The sequence below is a fragment of the Microcaecilia unicolor genome, chromosome 1 (assembly GCF_901765095.1).
Source record: "Microcaecilia unicolor chromosome 1, aMicUni1.1, whole genome shotgun sequence".
In the NCBI taxonomy this organism is placed as follows: domain Eukaryota; kingdom Metazoa; phylum Chordata; class Amphibia; order Gymnophiona; family Siphonopidae; genus Microcaecilia; species Microcaecilia unicolor.
Window position 1 is genome coordinate 757277342 of NC_044031.1, and position 16162 is coordinate 757293503.

Consider the following 16162-nt stretch of genomic DNA (forward strand, 5'->3'; position numbering starts at 1 on the left):
ACTTATACGGTCTGTGCCAGAGCCGGTAGTGGGAGGCAGGGATAGTGCTGGGCAGACTTATACGGTCTGTGCCAGAGCCGGTGGTTGGGAGGCGGGGCTGGTGGTTGGGAGGCGGGGATAGTGCTGGGCAGACTTATACGGTCTGTGCCAGAGCAGGTGGTTGGGAGGCGGGGCTGCTGGTTGGGAGGCGGGGATAGTGCTGGGCAGACTTATACAGTCTGTGCCCTGAAGAACACAGGTACAAATCAAAGTAGGGTATACACAAAATTAGCACATATGAGTTATCTTGTTGGGCAGACTGGATGGACCATGCAGGTCTTTTTCTGCCGTCATCTACTATGTTACTATGTTACTATCCTGCTTATAATCGAACGAGAAAAACGCCCAAGTTCCGACCTAAATCAGGAGATGGACGTTTATCTCACAAAAACGAATAAAGCGGTATAATCGAAAGCCGATTTTTGGACGTTTTCAACTGCACTCCGTCGCAGATGCGGACAAAGTTGATGGGGGCATGTCAGAGGTGTGGCGAAGGCAGAACTGGGGCGTGGTTATCTGCCGAACAAAGATGGGCGCATTTCACCGATAATGGGAAAAAAGTATGCGTTTTTAGCTAGAATTTAGGACACTTTTCCTGGACCCTGTTTTTTCACGAATAAGGCCCCAAAAAGTGCCTTAAATGACCAGATGACCACTGGAGGGAATCGGGGATGACCTCCCCTGACTCCCCCAGTGGTCACTAACCCCCTCCCACCACAAAAAATGAAGTTTCACAACTTTTTATTTTCACCCTCAAATGTCATACCCAGCTCCCTGACAGCAGTATGCAGGTCACTGGAGGAGTTGTTAGGGGGTGCAGTGGACTTCAGGCAGGTGGACCCAGGCCCATCCCCCCTACCTGTTACAATTGTGCTGCTTAATGCTTATTAGTCGTCCAACCCCCCCAAACCCACTGTACCCACATGTAGGTGCCCCCCTTCACCCCTTAGGGCTATAGTAATGGTGTAGACTTGTGGGCAGTGGGTTTTGAGGGGGATTTGGGGGGCTCAACACACAAGGGAAGGGTGCTATGCACCTGGGAGCTCTTTTACCTTTTTTTTTGTTTTTGTAAAAGTGCCCCCTAGGGTGCCCGGTTGATGTCCTGGCATGTGAGGGGGACCAGTGCACTACGAATCCTGGCCCCTCCCACGAACAAATGCCTTGGATTTATTCGTTTTTGAGCTGGGCGCTTTCATTTTCCATTATCGCTGAAAAACAAAAACGCCCAGCTCACACATTGTTGAATAAAACATGGGCGTCTATTTTTTCCCAAAATACGGTTCGGTCCACCCCTTCACGGACCCGTTCTTGGAGATAAATACCCATGGAGATAGGCGTTTTCGTTCAATTATGCCCCTCTATGTATCTGAATGACAATTGTTCTTCCAGTGTAATCTATATTGAGCCTCATCAAAGGGGTTTCTAAATTCATCCCTTTCTAACATAAACACGCAAGTCTTACAGTTATCCCACTTCCAATGACCTCTGTCCCTATCATTGTACAGAACCTCTTCAGGAAGAGCTGCTGGACTCAGCAATTACTTCAAATTTTGTCCTCTAGAAAATGCAGTTCTTAGAGCATGATCCTTAAACAGCAGATGCATTCTCATGATATCCCAATTTTGACTAATTATTCTAGCCACCTCTTTCCCATCCTACGAAAAGTTTTAACACAAAAGTATCTACCAAATCATTTTCCTGATTTTTACATGAATCTGATAACAAAAGAGCTCTGTTGTTGTATTTCGCTCTAGTGTATGTTTTTGTCACAAAATGCTTAGTCACCTGCCTAGTGTTACCCCGCGGTCACTTAGAGGGTCTATCCCCAAGACAGCTCAGGTCTACCTGCACCTGCCGCTTGTGCTCTACACTAGCATTCTCCTCCTACTGACTGGGTCACAACCGCCTCTGGGTGAGTCTCCCGCTCTCCAATTATCCCCAGTGATTTCTAGGTTACTGGAAGCCCCACAGACCCAACACACAAACCACCAGGATTCTTTATCAGCCCAGACAAGCAGAGGCAATAAACTAAAAGGAATGTTTATTATCTGAAAAACTGAACAGTGAAACAGAAAAAGTGCAATCAGCAGAACAATAAAAGGTAACTGAAATATGGATCAATTATAACACTATCTAAACATTTGTATACTATCACCATAGTACCTGGGAAGCTCAGGACACATGTGATGTATCACATGTATCAGCTGGAAATCATGACTGGTGTGCCAGTTATGATGGCAATTATCATGTATATGTAGCATTTTAGCAGTATATTATTTATTTATTTTTTGTATATTCTTTTAGTGATGTTTTACTAGTGGAACATCCCATTTATTGTGTTTGTATTTTTTTTTAGTTATATTACCATGGCACGAGGATGTTAGGTTGTACTTTCTCCAGTATCTGTGGTTCGTTTGCTTGACCTGTTTGTTTTATTTTTTAAATCTTTTGTATAAATGACATTATACCTTTATGATTTATTCACCGTACTAGACATCCTCATAGTCTTTTTAAAGGTTTGTGACATTTATTCTGGTATTCTAATCATTGCTGTTGATTGATTTTTTTTTTTTATAGTTAATTTGAAGTTATAGGGATATTTTAATGAATGTTACCATTCAAAAAAATCTTTTTAGTTGTCATTTAATCTTCAGGTTCAAAACAGGATGCATTATAGTGGTTTTGAGTCTTTTAGTATACATTTTAAATTATGATTTATATGACATGTTTTTGAGTGCTGAATACCTGTTTTATCATTTATTGATGTACATATATTTTTTTAATAGTTTAATTTCTTTTATTGGTTTTCGCTACAAATATAAGCAAGAGCTCACAATATAGCAACAAGCAACATTTTACAAAGTATGGCAATACTGGAGCTCACATTTAAGAAGTAGCTATCCATATCTAGGTTCCAATTAAGTTAAGAAAAGAGAGAGGTAGGAAAGAGGAAAAGAAGAGGGAAAGGGGGGGGGGCTGGAGGATACAAATCAGAGTATAAAGCATGCATAGGCCATAAAATACATCTAATTTAGTGCTTATCGCTGTACAGTGTCAAAATAAGATACAAGTGGTAGCCATTTTTCCCTATAGGAAGCAAAGCGAGAAGATTTCTTTGCATGGTGTAATTCATATTTGTAAATCTGGAGCAATAAGTTCCACCATTCCTGGTAGGTGGCTTGGTGTAGGGACTTCCAATGTGAGAAGATTACCTTCAATGCTTAAGATACCATGGCGCTAACAAGAGCCCCCTCACTAGGGGGTAGCAGACTCTTCAGGTACTGATCCCTGAGAATCACAAATTGATAAGTGATTGAGCCAGGAAGGTGAAAAATGTCTACCAGTTGTGACCAGATTTCTAGCCAGTATTTACGAAGGCACACGCAGTCAAATATAAGATGCTGTATATTACCCACTTGAGACTGGCTAGACTAGCATACAGTAGGGTTAGAGGGAGCGATAACAAGCAACTTATATGGTGTCCAAAGGGATCTGAGGAACTGAGTTTGATTCCCACTTCAGGCACAGGCAGCTCCTTGTGACTCTGGGCAAGTCACTTAACCCTCCATTGCCCCATGTAAGCCGCATTGAGCCTGCCATGAGTGGGAAAGCTCAGGGTACAAATGTAACAAAAATAAAATAGATACTATTGGAGATTCTACATGGAATGTTGCAACATTCCATGTAGAAGGCTGCGCAGGCTTCTGTTTCTGTGAGTCTGACGTCCTGCACGTATGTGCAGGACGTCAGACTCACAGAAGCAGAAGCCTGCGCGGCCACATTGGTGATCTGCAAGGGCCGACTTCTACATGGAATAGCAACATTCCATGTAGAATCTCAAATAGTAGCAACAGTGGAGGAGTGGCCTAGTGGTTAGGGTGGTGGACTTTGGTCCTGGGGAACTGAGTTCGATTCCCACTTCAGGCACAGGCAGCTCCTTGTGACTCTGGGCAAGTCACTTAACCCTCCATTGCCCCATGTAAGCCGCATTGAGCCTACCATGAGTGGGAAAGCGCAGGGTACAAATGTAACAAAAATAAAATAGATACTATTGGAGATTCTACATGGAATGTTGCTACTATTGGACATTCTACATGGAATGTTACTACTATTGGGGATTCTACATGGAATGTTGCTATTCCACTAGCAACATTCCATGTAGAAGCCTGCGCGGCCACATTGGTGATCTGCAAGGGCTGACTGGGGAACTGAGGAACTGAGTTCGATTCCCACTTCAGGCACAGGCAGCTCCTTGTGACTCTGGGCAAGTCACTTAACCCTCCATTGCCCCATGTAAGCCGCATTGAGCCTGCCATGAGTGGGAAAGCGCAGGGTACAAATGTAACATAGACTGTGCAGTATTAGAAGACTGATTATGATTCTTTCTGTTATAGACTTTATGGGCCCTGTTTACTAAGCAGTGTTATAGGCGTGTTTTTAACGTGTTAACCGTGTATGCGCCTACAATATCCCTATAGGCGCCTAAACATGCTAATTGTAGGCACATTAAAAATGCTAACGTGTCTTAGTCAACAGGGCCCTATGCTTGTTACTTATTTCTAACATACAGATGTTACTTTGTATTATTGAATTTGCAGGTATGATATTTTGTTACACCATTGATTATGTACAGCTTAGCACATAGATATTTTGATATTGTTTATCAACTTTTATACTCTATGGGTGGTGGTAAGCCAAACGCGGGCTTACCGCTCACTAAACCGGAAGTACCGCTGGGCTACCGCAGCAGCCCAGAAGTAGTTTCCACCCCTAGCGCACCATTTTTATTTTTGTAGCGCTGGTGTATACCCAGTGGTAATCGAGCAGTGCCTCGTCCTGTCTGGTTACCGCCGGGTTAGTGCCACACTTAGTGGGTGGCGGTAAGCGCTTCCCCCACCCCCAAAATGGCCAGGCAGCAAGTGCTTGACTTACTGCATGGCCATTTCTTTTTTAAAAAAAAAACAAAACCTTTTACCCGCTGTGGTAAAAAGAGACCTCAGCATTCTTCAAAAACACGCGTTGATGCCAGAGTGGGCTCCCTTTTGCCACAGCTTAGTAAAAGGACCCCTATCCAGCTCATTTTCGAAAGAGAAGGGCGCCCATCTTTCGGCACAAATCGGGAGATGGGCGCCCTTCTCTCAGGAGCGCCAGAATCGGCATAATCGAAAGCTGATTTTGGGCATCCCCGACTGCTTTCCGTCGCCGGGACGGCCGAAGTTCCCAGGGGCGTGTCGGAAGGGTAGCGAAGGCGGGACAGGGGCGTGCCATGGCATGCTTAAGAGATGGGCGCCCTCAGCCGATAATGGAAAAAAGAAGGGCGTCCCTGGCGAGAATTTGGTCCGCTTTATTTGGTCCCTTTTTTCTTTAGGTCCAAGTCACAAAAAACTGCCTGAACTGCCCAGATGACCACCAGAGGGAATCAGGGATGACCTCCCTTGACTCCCCCAGTGGTCACTAATCCCCTCCCACCCTAAAAAAAACAACTTTAAAAACTTTTTTTGCCAGCCTCTATGCCACCCTCAGATGTCATACTCCGGTCCATCGCAGCAGTATACAGGTCACTGGAGCAATTTTAGTGGGTGCAGTACACCTCAGACAGGCAGACCCAGGCCCACCCCGCCTACCTGTTACACTTGTGGTGGAAAATGGGAGCCCTTCAAAACCCACCACAAACCCACTGTACCCACATGTGGGTGCCCCCCTTCACCCCTTAGGGCTATGGTAGTGGTGTATAGTTGTGGGGAGCGGGTTTTGGGGGGAGGGGTTTGGGAGGCTCAGCACCCAAGGTAAGGGAGCTACGTACCTGGGAGCAATTTGTGAAGTCCACTGCAGTGCCCCCTAGGGTGCCCGGTTGGTGTCCTGGCTTGTGAGGGGGACCAGTGCAGTACGAATCCCGGCCCCTCCCACGACCAAATGCCTTGGAGTTGTTCATTTTTGAGATAGGTGCCCTCGGTTTCCATTATATAGAGGGCGCCCATCTCATAAGTACATAAGTAATGCCATACTGGGAAAAGACCAAGGGTCCATCGAGCCCAGCATCCTGTCCACGACAGCGGCCAATCCAGGCCAAGGGCACCTGGCAAGCTTCCCAACATACAAACATTCTATACATGTTATTCCCGGAATTGTGGATTTTTCCCATGTCCATTTAGTAGCAGTTTATGGACTTGTCCTTTAGGAAACCGTCCAACCCCTTTTTAAACTCTGCTAAGCTAACCGCCTTCACCACTTTCTCCGGCAACGAATTCCAGAGTTTAATTATACGTTAGGTGAAGAAACATTTTCTCCGATTTGTTTTAAATTTGCTACACTGTAGTTTCATCGCATGCCCCCTAGTCCTAGTATTTTTGGAAAGCGTGAACAGATGCTTCACATCCACCTGTTCCACTCCACTCATTATTTTATATACCTCTATCATGTCTCCCCTCAGCCGTCTCTTCTCCAAGCTGAATAGCCCCAACCTCCTTAATCTTTCTTCATAGGGAAGTCGTCCCATCCCCGCTATCATTTTAGTCGCCCTACGCTGCACCTTTTCCAATTCTACTATATCTTTCTTGAGATGCAGCGACCAGAATTGAACACCATGGAGCAATACAACGACATTATAACATCCTCACACCTGTTTTCCATACCTTTCCTAATAATACCCAACATTCTATTCGCTTTCCTAGCCGCAGCAGCACACTGAGCAGAAGGTTTCAGCGTATTATCGACGACGACACCCAGATCCCTTTCTTGGTCCGTAACTCCTAACATGGAACCTTGCATGACGTAGCTATAATTCGGGTTCTTTTTCCCCACATGCATCACTTTGCACTTGCTCACATTAAACGTCACCTGCCATTTAGCTGCCCAGTCTCCCAGTCTCGTAAGGTCCTCTTGTAATTTTTCACAATCCTGTCGCGATTTAACAACTTTGAATAACTTTGTGTCATCAGCAAATTTAATTACCTCGCTAGTTACTCCCATCTCTAAATCATTTATAAATATATTAAAAAGCAGCGGTCCTAGCACAGACCCCTGAGGAACCCCACTAACTACCCTTCTCCATTGTGAATACTGCCCATTTAACCCCACTCTCTGTTTCCTATCCTTCAACCAGTTTTTAATCCATAATAGGACATTTCCTCCTATCCCATGACCCTCCAATTTCCTCTGTAGCCTTTCATGAGGTACCTTGTCAAACGCCTTTTGAAAATCCAGATACACCATGAGGCATATTTTCAAAGCACTTTGGGAGGCTAAGTTCCATAGGTTTCTATGGAACTTTGGGAGGCTAAGTGCTTTGAAAATGAGCCTCATTAATATCAACCGGTTCCCCTTTGTCCACATGTTTGTTTACTCCTTCAAAGAATTGAAGTAAATTGGTCAGGCAAGATTTCCCCACCCAAAAACTGTGCTGACTTGGTCTCAGTAATTCTTGTCCTCGGATGTGCTCTGTAATTTTGTTTTTAATAATAGCCTCTTCCATTTTCCCCGGCACCGACGTCAGACTCACCGGTCTATAATTTCCCGGATCTCCCCTGGAGCCTTTTTTAAAAATCGGCATTACATTGGCTACCCTCCAATCTTCCGGTACCACGCTCGATTTTAAGGATAAGTTGCATATCACTAGCAGTAGCTCCGCAAGCTCATTTTTCAGTTCTATCAGTACTCTAGGATGAATACCATCCGGTCCAGGAGATTTGCTACTCTTCAGTTTGCTGAACTGCCCCATTACGTCCTCCAGGTTTACCGTGAAGTCAGTAAGTTTCTCCGACTTGTCCGCTTGAAATACCATTTCCGACACCGGTATCCCACCCAAGTCTTCTCTACAGCCGGCGATCTCAGCATTTGACCCAAATGTTGAGATTGGGGCTCCCCCAACCATATTATTGAAATGAAAGATGGACGCCCATCTTATTTCGAAAATACGGTTGGCCCCGCCCCTTCGCGGTGCCATCCTCGGAGATGGGCGCCCCCGATCGAAAATGCCCCTCCACATATTTTGGTGTACGTTCAGTTATTCTGTTGTTGCTTAGTCTATTTGTTTTTGATTGAGTATTTTATGAAATGTTATTATTTATTTTTTTCTCTCTGTATTGATTTATTTAGAAGTGAACTATTTTTAATGAAGTTTTAATGTATGTTTTTGAATATGTTCTTAGACCCCTGATGTAGGCCTTAGAGCTGAAACATGGTCCGTGTTGGGTCGTTCTCATTGAATAAAGATCTTTTGCCGACCATCGTTCGCTTTGCTTTTTTTGTTGTTGTTTGTGCATCCTTTGTATTCTGTGGTTCCTTGGTTTCGTTGCTTGAGATGTCAACTAATGCCAGGGCAGTTTAGAAATGCTTAGGGCCCTGTTTACTAAGGCGCGTTAACATTTTTAATGCACTTACAAGTAGGCACCTGTAGGGATATTATAGGTGTATACACAGTTAACGCGCGTACCTGGTTAACACACGTTAAAAATGCTAACGCGCCTATAACACGGCTTAGTAAACAGGGCCCTATCACATCACCACATGCTCTGTCTGTTGGAATGTAATTGTATTTTTACATGCATTGCCTGTCACCTATTATTTCTCTGTGATTACTCTGTGACCTCTGATGTGAATTACTTAGAGAGGTCACACAGCTATGCAACTTCCTGTGGGGGTTAGATGCAGCACATGCAGCACATGGAGCACATGGAGCTCATGATCTCTCCTAACCTGAGAGGATCTATGGTGGTGTGAGCATCCATTACCATCTAAGCACATGGAAGGAGCTGATAATACAAATGTATAGTAATATGTATATATAAGCCTGTCTGATTATAATCTAACTACAAACTGTGAGTAAACAGATGTTTTGTTACTTCAACTTTAAAGTGACTCAGCAGTGAATTATTCAGGGGTGAATGAGAGAGAGATGAAGAAAGAAATTAACATTTCTAAAGCTGAAGCTGTGTGTACTAAAATCTGCTAATTATTTACTACAAATAATCCCACAAAAGGGTTATGGGCCCAGAGTCCAGGAATTGAAAAAGAAGAGAAATATTACCAGGCAAAAAAAAAAGGCCACATTTTTCTCTTAAGTTTTAAAGGAAAGATTCAGTCTGTCTCTCTCTCCCCCCACACAGCAGACAGAAGGCTAAGAAAATGGCTGAGGGAAGAAATTCACCATTGTTCTATTCTCTCAAGGTGCCTAAATTAACTGAGTTTAATTATCGGCAGTGGGAACTAAGATTCATATGTCTCCTTCGAGCAAAAAGATTAAATATATGCTTAGACCAAGACAGAACAGCTGAAAATATGGCTGAATGGGACAATGCAAACTATTATGTGAAGTGCATGTTTTTGGAAGCTCTCTCAGAGAAACAAGCCATATTAGTGGAGGGAAAAGATACACCAAAGGACATTTTATATAAACTGAGAACTATGTATGCAACTACATATGCAAAGCAGCAACCAATTTGGCTGGCAGAGTTGAATGAAACCAAATTAAGGGATAAAAGTAAATGTAATGATCACATTATGCATCTTATGTCTTCATTTCAAAAGCTAGAACTTTCTGGAATTCCCATGTGTGATGCATTGAAAAGAGCATTTCTTTTTACCTCACTATCAAAGAAGTTTGATGTTTTTAGGTCTGTAAATGAGGCCATTGAAGGGCAATCTTTTGAACAGGCAACATCAAAACTAAGGCAGGAATGCATAATAAATGATTCTGAGGAGATGTGTTCTCAAAGCAAGTCAGAGAGAAATGAAACAAATTTCTTGGCAAAGAACAGAGGAAGGCGGAGCTATGGGAAAACTCCACCCAAGGGCAAGCTGATTTGCTACTCATGTGGAAAGGAGGGACATGTATCTAAATGGTGTAAGGAAACACAAAACACTCCCTCTAGCTCACCTAAGCCAATGGAACTAAAGAATTTTCAAACCAGGAAATGTATGAAGGACAAAGATAAACACAAGGGCTTTCTAATGGCAGAAAAATCTTTGACTATGGTAAATAATAATTCAAATGAAAGTACTTGGATTTTGGATTCAGGGAGCACATGCCATTTAACCAATTGTAAGGATTTCTTTCAGGAAATGTGTCCAGAGGAAGGTATTCTTAAAACTGCAAACGCAGGGACTGCTAAGATCCAAGCAAAAGGTATTGGATTCTTAAAATGCAAAGTGTCTAATGAAGTTAAAGAAATTCCTGTAAGTGATGTCTTGTATATTCCCCAAGCAGTTTGCAATATGCTTAGTGTATCTACATTAGATAAGAAGGGATTTGCGATTCATTTTGAAAACAGTAAGTGCACAATCTCTAAAAATGATGAAGTGTATGCTGAAGCTTTTATGCATAATGATGTTTATAAGCTGAACATTTCAGGTGAAGCCTCACATCTGGCGCAAGTGGGGAAGAATGATGGTAAATGTAGTCTGGAAATCTGGCACCGCCGCCTGGGACATCGTGATTCTAAGGTGATCCAGGATCTTTACAGTAAGCAACTGGCCACCGGCATTCAGATAAGTGCAGATGCTGGTAAAATGGAGAAATGCATAGACTGTGTTACTCAAAAAGGTGTGAGACCCTCATTTCCTGCATACACAGGAAATAGGAGTAATAAAGTGCTGGACTTAATACACAGTGACTTATGTGGACCGTTTAATATCCCATCATTGGGAAATAACAGATTTGTGCTAATATTCTTGGATGATTTCTCTAGATATTGTGTGGCCTATTTGCTGAAAGAGAAAAGTCAAGTCACAGACATGCTGAAGAAATACGTAGCCATGGTGAGCAATAAATTTGAAAGAAAACCAAAGGTTCTTCAGACCGACAATGGTGGTGAGTTCACTTCACAAAGCATGCGCACATTTCTAGAACAAGAAGGCATTCAACATATCACAACAGTAGCTTATACACCAGAGCAAAATTCTGTTGCAGAGAGAAAATTTAGGTCACTTGTGGAAATGACCAGATGTATGCTGTCAGATAGCAATCTCCCTAAAAGACTATGGGGGGAAGCCATTCTCACAGCAGTGTACCTACAAAACAGAATGCCAACTAAAGGCGCTGAGCGCACACCACATGAGACATGGCATGGTAGGAAGCCAAACCTGTCACACATAAGAACATTTGGAAGTACAGCATATGCTCATATACCAAAGCAAAGAAGGCATAAGCTGGATTCCACAACAGAAAGGGGCATTTTAGTTGGCTATACTCCAGGACACAAAGGATATAGAATTTTGAATCTGAAAACTGGCATTGTTGGCATAAGACATGTTACATATTTTGATGAAAACAAAAGGGTTGATAAAGGCTGGATTATCCCAGATGAGCCTTATCATCCAGAATATGAAACTAGAACCATAATAGACATGCCAGTGTATATAAATGCCATACCAAGGCAGATGTCTGAAAGCAACTCATCTGTATCTAACGAGGAACAGGCAGAGGAAGCAGACACAGAAAGGATCATTGAAGAAGACAGTACAGTTGGAGAAGGGGAATCAATTGGAGAAGAACTCTCAGATTTAGAGGATGCGGAAAGGTCAGACCAACCTGTTGTCAGACGCTCATCCAGGGAAAACAAAGGTGTTCCAACCCCAAGACTGTCTTACTTAACAAAGTCAGCAGAAGCTCAAGAGCCCTTAACATGGGATGAGATTGAGAAAATGCCAGCAGAAGAAGCTGCTGAATGGCATAAAGCTGCACAAGAAGAAATTGATGCATTGGATAAAAATAATACTTGGATTCTTACAAAATTACCTCCTGGCAAGAAAGCTATAGGATGCAAATGGGTATTCAAGTTAAAAAGGAATGCACAAGGAAAAGTGGAAAGGTATAAAGCCAGATTAGTGGCAAAGGGATATCTTCAAAAATATGGAGAAGATTTTGATGAAGTGTTTGCACCTGTAGTGAAACACACGACAATCAGAACACTTCTGAGCATTGCAGTCTCAAAAGGCATGCAAGTCAACCACATTGATGTGAAAACAGCGTTTCTTCACGGAGATATAACTGAAGACTTGTACATGGAACAGCCAACAGGTTTCATAAATACAAAACAAAGACAGCTAGTGTGTAAATTAAACAAAGGTCTTTATGGATTAAAGCAAAGTGCAAAATGTTGGAATGAAAAATTGCATGAAATATTGACAAATTTAGGATTTAAGCAAGGTGAAGCAGATAAATGTTTGTACACTAGGTGCACAAATGGACAATATGCATACATTTTAGCTTTTGTTGATGATCTGCTCATTGCAAGCAAAAGTGAGCAAGAGTACAAGGACATTGTAAAGTGTTTAAACCACAATGTTGAGATAAAAGAACTTGGTAATGTGTCATACTATCTTGGTATAGAAATTGAGAAACAAAATGATGGTTCTTATCTTCTAAGCCAGAAGCAGAAAATAAATGAGCTTATTGAAAGTTTAGGTATGCAAGATGCCCAAGTTGTAAGCACTCCCATGATCACTGATTTTCTGAAGGATGAAACAGTAAGAGAACCTTTACCAGATAACATCCAATATAGATCAGCCATAGGTAAGCTTTTATATCTAGCTACCACATACAGGGCTGATATAGCAAATGCAGTAGGAATTTTGAGCAGAAGGGTCAGCTCACCTACCAAATCAGATTGGACTGCAGTTAAAAGGATGGTAAGGTATTTAAAGGGTACCATTGATTGTAAATTAAAGATTTCAGCCAATAGTAATCCAAAACTAATATGTTACTGTGATTCAGATTGGGCAGGGGATCATTCTGATTATAAATCCACAAGTGGATATGTGTTTATGTATGGAAATGTACAAATTTCATGGGCCAGTCATAAACAAAGTATTGTGAGTCTGTCTTCTACAGAAGCTGAATACGTGGCCGTATCGGAAGCGTGCAGAGAACTGATGTGGATTGAAAAACTTATGCTGGATTTTGGAATAGCTGAAAAGAGACCAATCCAGATAATGGAAGATAATCAGAGCTGCATCCGACTGTCACAGAATGACAAGGTTCAGTCACGCACCAAGCACATCGCAACGAAATACCACAACGTGCGAGAGTTGGCGAAAGAAGGGGTCATCAGTCTACACTATTGTCACACCAGTGAGATGACAGCTGACATCATGACCAAACCGTTACCCAGAGAACATTTTGTGAATCTGCGTATAAAGCTTGGACTTTGTATGAATAAATAATTGCATGACAGTTATGCATGAGAAGGGGTTTGTTGGAATGTAATTGTATTTTTACATGCATTGCCTGTCACCTATTATTTCTCTGTGATTACTCTGTGACCTCTGATGTGAATTACTTAGAGAGGTCACACAGCTATGCAACTTCCTGTGGGGGTTAGATGCAGCACATGCAGCACATGGAGCACATGGAGCTCATGATCTCTCCTAACCTGAGAGGATCTATGGTGGTGTGAGCATCCATTACCATCTAAGCACATGGAAGGAGCTGATAATACAAATGTATAGTAATATGTATATATAAGCCTGTCTGATTATAATCTAACTACAAACTGTGAGTAAACAGATGTTTTGTTACTTCAACTTTAAAGTGACTCAGCAGTGAATTATTCAGGGGTGAATGAGAGAGAGATGAAGAAAGAAATTAACATTTCTAAAGCTGAAGCTGTGTGTACTAAAATCTGCTAATTATTTACTACAAATAATCCAACACTGTCCTCCCAAGATTTCCCTGTGATTATAACTATGAGGGTGTGAACCACACATGAAAAGAGTGAGCTGGGGACCACTTCACTGTACTATTTGTGGGAGAAGCTGGAATGAAATGGACGAACAATTCAAAAATGATATGGGGGACAGACAGGCATTATGATATGTATGTTGCAACGGGCTCTTTTACAAAAGTTCGTTAAGCCCTTAATATATGATTAACACAAAAGAACAGGCTACCTAGAAAACATCTTAAAGCATTGTGCACTAGTTCCCTGTTCTTGTGTGTTAAACCATGCGGAATTTAATTTTTTCAAACCAAGCAAAGAGGGTAAACAGCATACATAGAAAGTGCACAAACAAAAAAAAGCAACACTGGGCCTTCAAGACTGAGACAACAGGAGTATTTTATTGACAAGTGACCCAACACGGGCCGTGTTTCGGCATTAAGCAATGCCTGCCTCAGGCGTTGCTTAATAATTCACATCCAAACGCTGACCCCTGAGGCAGTCGTTGCTTAATGCCGAAACACGGCCCGTGTCGGGTCACTTACCAATAAAATACTTCTGTTGTCTCAGTCTTGAAGGCCCAGTGTTGCTTTTTTTGTTTGTATTTCATTTAAAAAATATATTTTTAGGAAAGGGTGTGGCATGGGGGATGTCACTGAAGTCTCTGAGATGAATGGCTTGGTTAGAATACAGACTGTCCATCTGTCTGGTGACACCCTCGTAATGAGGACAAGCCAAACGTTTTGTTATTTATTTATTTATTTATTACATTTTATCCCACATTTCCCCACCTATTTGCAGGCTCAATGTGGCTTACATATTGCCGGAGGTGCGAATGCAGACTCTAGAGGAAGGAAGGGATACATTATTTTATAAGTCAACCACAGAGAGAAACCATGATTCCCACTGGGCTCCACCATTGTCTGGTTTTATGTAACTGATTCCCTTTGGAATCAGCACCTTCTTTTCTCTGCAACAAGCATTTCTATAACAGAGAGCTGAGGAACACCATTGAGAATAGCGTTTCTAAGAGAAGATGAGTTTGTAGGGTTGTTATCAAGAGGTGGCAGAATTTGGCATCTTATGAGTCTGAAGGAAACCTTTGAATAACTATGGTCACACCAGCAGCAACCAAGAAAATCCCAAATCTGCTCCAATAGGACTGTTTCATATGCAGTTCAATGAATGGAATGGGACTGAGCTAGGAAACCTATCTGAAGCAGCCCCAAAAATCAGATTACTACTACTAATAATAATAATCATTTCTAGAGTGCTAGAAGGGTTAGAAGGTAAAGTTTGCCTATTTGCGGATGATACTAAGATTTGTAACACAGTGGACACCCCGGAGGGAGTGGAAAACATGAAAAAGGACCTATGGAAGCTAGAAGAATGGTCTAAGGTTTGGCAATTAAAATTCAATGCGAAGAAATGCAAAGTGATGCACTTAGGGAGTAGAAATCCAAGAGAGGCGTATGTGTTAGGTGGTGAGAGTCTGCTAGGTACGGATGGGGAGAGGGATCTTGAGGTGATAGTATCTGAGGACCTGAAGGCGACGAAACAGTGTGACAAGGCGGTGGCCGTAGCTAGAAGGTTACTAGGCTGTATAGAGAGAGGTGTGACCAGCAGAAGAAAAGAGGTGTTGATGCCCCTGTACAAGTCGTTGGTGAGGCCCCACCTGGAGTATTGTGTTCAGTTTTGGAGGCCGTATCTTGCTAAGGATGTAAAAAGAATCGAAGCGGTGCACAGAAAAGCTACGAGAATGGTATGGGATTTGCGTTACAAGACGTATGAGGAGAGACTTGCGGACCTGAACATGTATACCCTGGAGGAAAGAAGAAACAGGGGTGATATGATACAGACGTTCAAATATTTGAAAGGTATTAATCCACAAACAAACCTTTTTCGGAGATGGGAAGGCGGTAGAACAAGAGGGCATGAAATGAGATTGAAGGGGGGCAGACTCAAGAAGAATGTCAGGAAGTATTTTTTCACGGAGAGAGTGGTGGATGCTTGGAATGCCCTCCTGCGGGAGGTGGTGGAGATGAAAACGGTAATGGAATTCAAACATGAGTGGGATAAACATAAAGGAATCCTGTTCGGAAGGAAGGGATCCTCAGGAGCTTAGCGGAGATTGGATGGCAGAGGTGGGGCTGGTGGTTGGGAGGCGGGGCTAGTGCTGGGCAGACTTATACGGTCTGTGCCTTGAAAAAGACAGATACAAATCAAGGTAAGGTATACACAAAAAGTAGCACATATGAGTTATCTTGTTGGGCAGACTGGATAGACCGTGCAGGTCTTTTTCTGCCGTCATCTACTATGTTACTATGTTACTGCTCCAGGGACCTGCATACTGCTGTCATGGAGCTGGGTATGATATTTGAGGTTGGCATGGAGGCTGGCAAAAAAATGTTTGTTTTTATTTTTTTAGGGTGGGAGGGGGTTGGTGACCACTGGGGGAGTAAGGGGAG